Below are 6,018 nucleotides of genomic sequence, written 5' to 3'. Positions count from 1 at the left end.
TGTTTAGTCTCAAAATGAACACCAAACGCCATTTTTTTGGGAGGAACGCGGCAACAACCCACCGCCTGATGAAAATTTTAAAAAGCGTGGGAGTCTAAGCGCATCGTCGGCCTTTTTCCTGATGAACTGAGGCGACGTGATAACGAGGCTGTAAAGCGTTAAGTGTCAGTGATAAAGTGTTAAATATATTCTAGAAGTTATCATTTATTTGCTTAGCTTGCATTAGTATTATGGACGATTTTAGATGTCTCGCCTTCGAAAAGATGACTCAGCATCATCCGATGGAAGGGCGCCTGGACCAAGGACGTGATCGGATGTGGTCGGGTCGGGACAAGTGTTGGTCCAATATTTTGTGTTGTGTCTTATTGCTTAGAATACTATGTCTGGGAAAAACCCTCTTATTATCAAATATTATGTGTCGTGTCTTATTGTTTAGAATACTATGTCTGGGAAAAACCCTCTTATTATCAAATATTTTGTGTTGTGTCTTATTGCTTAGAACATTATGATTTGTAAATCCCTCCTATTTCAAATAAATGCAGGAGCGAGGGGGGGATTGTTTAGAGCGTGTTGAGAGGCTGTGATCTGAACAATCTCCCATACGCCCTCCTCATGAGAAAAAGAAACCAGCGTCTTCATTCCTTTTGTGTCTATTTTTTATAATGTTGGGTAAGATAAATCCAACATTAAATTGGTCCTTCGACCCGGATGTCAACACACCCGAGGATTCCAGTTGTGGAGCCGACTTCCAGTTAAGAGACCGTGGCCACGGCAAGTAAGACCCTTTACGGGACTGGTCTTCGTTCTCCTCAACTGGGATCTGAAGGTTGACGACAATCCACTGCTAATGACGCCGGGAGCTGCAGACTACATATAAATCAGACATTTTTCTTTCTCTTCTTTTTTTTAGTTTATCAGTTTATCAGTTTATTTTTGAAAGGGGACAATGCAATTTCATAAAACACATGAAGTACACATGGTTAAAAAAGCCAGAATTAGCCAGAAGGCTAGGATACATAATCAAAGTATACTATTAAGAGAGAATAAAACCATAATTTTTTTGATCATAACAAAAAGACAACATAACATACTTTTAAGGGGGAAAAACAACAACACCTTTGTTCTTAAAAATGTCCACCAGCACACTTTTCCTCCATTCCTCAGGCATCTTCGACAAATGACTGAGAACTATGTGAATTTCTTGGGTAGCCCCTCACTTACACTCTGGTCCTGTAGATGTTTATAATTTACATAGCCACTCCCAACACACGTCAGTTGTCCAGCCGGGTCTACGACCCCCTGTCCTGCAGGCTTCCACTCCTGTCCCTGTCCTGTCCAATCCTGTCCTATCTTGTTGTATCCTTACCTCGCAGGGTGTAGCACAACTGACCCATACAACACTCGATTCTGCGTAATTGTACTATATTACTTTCCTCATCTTGTTAACAGCTAGAGTTTCATCTTTTGTTGTCTTCTTTTCCTCTATTATTTAGCTACCTTTTCACTCTGTCTCCTTTTTTTGTTTCTGAAATTGCCCTTTAAAAACTTTGCTCTATTTGACTGAACGATTGTAATTCTCAATAAATATCCATTCGAATACAAAGAAACCACATCTCAAGAATGGTTAGCATAAACATTGAATCTGTATGTATGCGCCAGTGAGAATTTAAATCACGACCCCTGGTTTACAAGACCAGTGCTCTCGCCCCTGAGATATGAGACCTTCTGTTAGCATTTTCGCTCATGAGCTAATTTTACAAAATGAAGAGCAAAGCTTGGAAATGTATGTGATTAGCTTGTTAACCATAGTGCTAACGGTAGGTTAACAAGGGTTGACAGAGTATGTCATGGGTTTTGACATGTGCAAATTGACTATTCAGGAAGCTGGTTTCCTACCTTGTCTAGCATCATGTACAACAAATAGGAAACTACACTTCAGGCCTCAGTGAGAATTGAACTCACGACCCCTGGTTTACTAGACCAGTGCTCTAGCCACTGAGCTATGAGGCCTTTCTTTTGTGTTTAGAGTTACCATTTTGGTTAACTAGTTAACAGCAACAAAGTGGGCAAATGCATTGTCAGCTTATTAAGAAACAAAGTATCAAGGAATTGTCTTACCAACACACATTTACACATTTTTGGATTCATACGCGACCAAGACGCGGAGTTAAATGACGTCATCGATCGGATCGGCGACTTATGACATGAAAGCCGGCCAGCATAAAATGCTAATTATCGGCCGATAACGTTAACACCAATCAGAACGGCGTAAAATCTACTTTTAAACAAAATAATTTATTCTTTTCAATTTATATGAAAGTGGGTCGCGATTTTGCAACATTAGCCACATGCAAGCTGAATGTACTACTGAACTGAATGTCCTGTTCGCCACAAGTGATTCGTTCGTTTAACGAGTCCTGTCCTGCCACGAGTGACTCAGGCTGGAATTTCACTGCGAACTAGTACGATGAGTGATTCGTACTAGTGCAAGGAACGACATATTATGCAGTGAACGTACTCGTGAGTGATTATAACCGTTCTTCCTTACGGGACAGCTTTCACGAGCATCCGTTTCTCCAAGCTAAACGGCTAATGTTGGGTCAGTCAAGCACATGAAAACAAACACACATATTTAAAATAAATGTAAATTCATAATAAATGTACACATGCATACAGACATATTCCCCGGTGTCTCTAATGCAATAATTATATCATTTTAATTAATAACAACACAACTGCAATTAAGCTTACACAGCGCTTCTAAAACCACTCTGACACTTAACAGTAATCAGATGAATGTATTTAATACAAAATCATGAGTGAAACAGGTTGATGTATTCAGACAATAAAGTTAACTTTTCACAACAAGAGAAAGCTCCGCTTTCGCAGAGCATCAAAAAATTGAGATAGACTCTTGTTGTTCCTTCCCACGGAAATCTTTAGTAAAAGGCGAAAGATTTATACGATCTGAAAAGAAACAAGAGTAAACTGCTTTGGTCAGAGCGAAGCGGACTATGTCATTGTCCGCCATGCCATTTTAACAGACGGTCTTAAATTCAAACAATTGGACTTTTTTTTTAACACTAAGAAAAAAAATCCACCTACATTTGACATACTCCAATATTCTCATCCTGTCACGCAAAAAGACAATGTAAACGTGTATAGATGCTCTGCTTTGCCGTTTTTTTTTAATCAAGATTGACAACCATTTTGATGCACGGCATTGTGGGAAGGTGACACATTTCATGTCATCTGATTGATTGGGCGGCACGGTGGACGACTGATTAGAGCGTCAGCCTCACAGTTCTGAGGACGTGGGTTCAATCCCCGGCCCTGCCTGTGTGGAGTTTGCATGTTCTCCCCGTGCCTGCGTGGGTTTTCTCCGGGTACTCCGGTTTCCTCCCACATCCCAAAAACATGCATGAATTGGAGACTCTAAATTGCCCGTAGGCATGACTGTGAGTGCGAATGGTTGTTTGTTCCTATGTGCCCTGCGATTGGCTGGCAACCAGTTCAGGGTGTACCCCGCCTCCTGCCCGATGACAGCTGGGATAGGCTCCAGCACGCCCGCGACCCAAGTGAGGAGGAGCGGCTCAGAAAATGGATGGATGGATGGATCTGATTGATTGGTGTGTTCGTTTGAGTTTATGATTATTTGGACAATCTTGTGGGGGTGCACCGTTCCTGGAGGTACTGCGATACCAGGTCGATGCGTGGAGTGGACAGAACAAGCCCCTATTCCATCTCACAGTCCCAAAAACGAATTTAATATATGGTCCCCAGATAGGGGACGTATCAGATATTAAACTGATAAGAACAGATACTACACTTGATCTTAGCCAAAAGGCCGAGAAGCGATGCCGACATAACGCCAGAAAAGACGACCTCATTCTCCAGCCTACACGCCAAAATTATGGTGGCACATATCGACAAGATAATCACAGAGGAGTCACATATGGACACGCCAAACAACAATTATGAAACGAATGTCAACTGTGTTGTTTTTCAACGTTTATATTGAAAGAATGTTGTCAGATGCTCGTGTTCCTTGGTCACGTGGTCCACGTCGTTCCATTAGAATGCGGACATTAACGCATATCCTTAAGCCGTGTATTAAGACCGAAGAAAATAATGAGTTATTTGGAATACAAATCGGTTGTTGGTATAATGTTGTGGCCACGAGCTGAATAGCTGTTTGCTCAACATTTTGAAATGAACACACATTTTGAAATCAATGGCTCTGCCTCGGTCCAATACTTCCAGTTTCCTGCTTTGGGAACTGACAGTAGGACTCTAGCGCCATCGTCGCAGAGGAGGCGAATTACACCCCTTCCGCTAATTTAGTTACACAACGTTGCTGTTCCTCATGTCGTAAGCCTTAATAATCGAATAAAAACATGCCAGAAACGTCAAAATCCTTGAATATTTTCCATTAAACATTTCAACGTATACCCCAAAACAGTAAGCATGCCCTGCCCAAGAATTAATGCAAAAAACGACAGAGTGAAAGCAAAACCAACCACTTGTGAAGTACTTAACTATAATCAGCCATTATTACTTGACAACACACAACAATAGAAAAAGAAAATCCATATTCGTAAACAAATTTAGTTTGGTTGTCATATAGAGTATGTAGGATAGTATAATAGTCTTAAGGAAATGTATGGTCACGAGTAGGCCCCGTGTTTCGCAATTAGCTTTACCTATTGATGTGAAGTGACATATCCAATTTTGCTTCCTTAAAATCTTATGACTGGTCACTCAAAGGAGATTGACAACTTAGAGGAGTCTGTATTAACATTTTGTTTCAGTTGTTGATGGCGAAAATGCAATTTTGTCATCTAATTTGTTCATTTTACCTAACTTGACCGCTTGTATTCCAAAGTGATGCTCAGGTCACCTGGGAGATCTCAGCTTTCTTACGTAAAGGCGAAATAAGTGTTGCTATTGGACAATGACTTCCTTATAAAATGCTAAAAAGATGTATTTTTTGTGATTATTCATTGTTAATGAATTCATATTAAAATGTGCAAGTGGACATAATGTCAGAGAGCACTGAAGACTTTACCAATTATTCAGAAATAAGTTACAAATTGCCCTGCGATTGGCTGGCAACCAGTTCAGGGTGTACCCCGCCTCCTGCCCGACAATAGCTGGGATAGGCTCCAGCATTCCCGCGCTACTTAAAGAGCTGATGTAATATTCTGTTGGCAGTAACAATGAAATTGCTCAAAAAGGAAAAGAAAGTGATCTGTTCTTATCAGTTTAATATCTGATACGTCTCCTATCCGGGGACCATATATTAAATAGATTTTTGGAACTGGGAGATGGAATAGGGGCTTGCTCCGTCCACTCCACGCATCGACCTGGTATTGCAGTACCTCCAGGAACGGTGCACCCCCACAACTTGGTCAAAGTAATGAAATGCTTAACCGTGCACACCCAACAATCATATGACATGAAGTGCAGAATGTAGTGTAAAACCAATGAATCTCATTTCGGGGGTTGGTCGCTCTCGGGATTCAATGGGTCGCAGACATTTTACGTGCATTGTTATTCTGATTTTCGGTACAGTACGCAGGCGTATTAAGTTCCCACATGGAGCATAGTTGAAAAGTGACAAGAAATGTTGCTTCCTTGTTCTCTCGGTAAACAAATACAGAGCAGCCCAATCTGGCTGGTGGACGTCTTGGCAGGCAATATGACTTTGGCGGTACAGCAAACTCATCTGAAAGGGCATTTACAAATCTAATATACTGTACATGTACAAGTAGGTCACGACTTTGCAACATTAGGAACCACTGAAGAAGGCTTTTCTTCACCTGCGTAAAAAAACATCCAATTGTATCTGTGTCGGCGGCACGGTGGAGACTGGTTAGAGCGTCTGCCTCACAGTTCTGAGGACTGGGGTTCAATCCCCGGCCCCGCCTGTGTGGAGTTTGCATGTTCTCCCCGTGCCTGCGTGGGTTTTCTCCGGGCACTCCGGTTTCCTCCCACATCCCAAAAACATGCATGCTC

General features: G+C 41.6%; 3 non-coding genes and 1 pseudogene across 3 annotated transcripts; 1 reads left to right on the top strand and 3 right to left on the bottom strand.

Annotated features, from left to right (window-relative positions):
• Positions 1-1,937: 1,937 nt before the first annotated feature.
• trnat-agu (transfer RNA threonine (anticodon AGU)) lies at positions 1,938-2,010 on the bottom strand. The gene has a single exon. It is a non-coding gene; the product is annotated as a tRNA-Thr (tRNA).
• An 863-nt stretch (positions 2,011-2,873) lies between these two features.
• On the bottom strand, positions 2,874-2,987 carry LOC133473945 (U5 spliceosomal RNA). Its single transcript, XR_009787300.1, has one exon. It is a non-coding gene; the product is annotated as a U5 spliceosomal RNA (small nuclear RNA).
• A 681-nt stretch (positions 2,988-3,668) lies between these two features.
• LOC133473943 (U2 spliceosomal RNA) lies at positions 3,669-3,859 on the bottom strand. The gene has a single exon (XR_009787299.1). It is a non-coding gene; the product is annotated as a U2 spliceosomal RNA (small nuclear RNA).
• A 1,365-nt stretch (positions 3,860-5,224) lies between these two features.
• Positions 5,225-5,403, top strand: LOC133473944 (U2 spliceosomal RNA; annotated as a pseudogene).
• Positions 5,404-6,018: the final 615 nt, after the last annotated feature.

Source organism: Phyllopteryx taeniolatus, unplaced genomic scaffold (assembly GCF_024500385.1).
Source record: "Phyllopteryx taeniolatus isolate TA_2022b unplaced genomic scaffold, UOR_Ptae_1.2 contig_70, whole genome shotgun sequence".
Taxonomy (NCBI): Eukaryota; Metazoa; Chordata; class Actinopteri; order Syngnathiformes; family Syngnathidae; genus Phyllopteryx; species Phyllopteryx taeniolatus.
The sequence above is the reverse complement of the archived record's forward strand: the minus strand, read 5'-3'. Positions and strand labels throughout refer to the sequence as shown.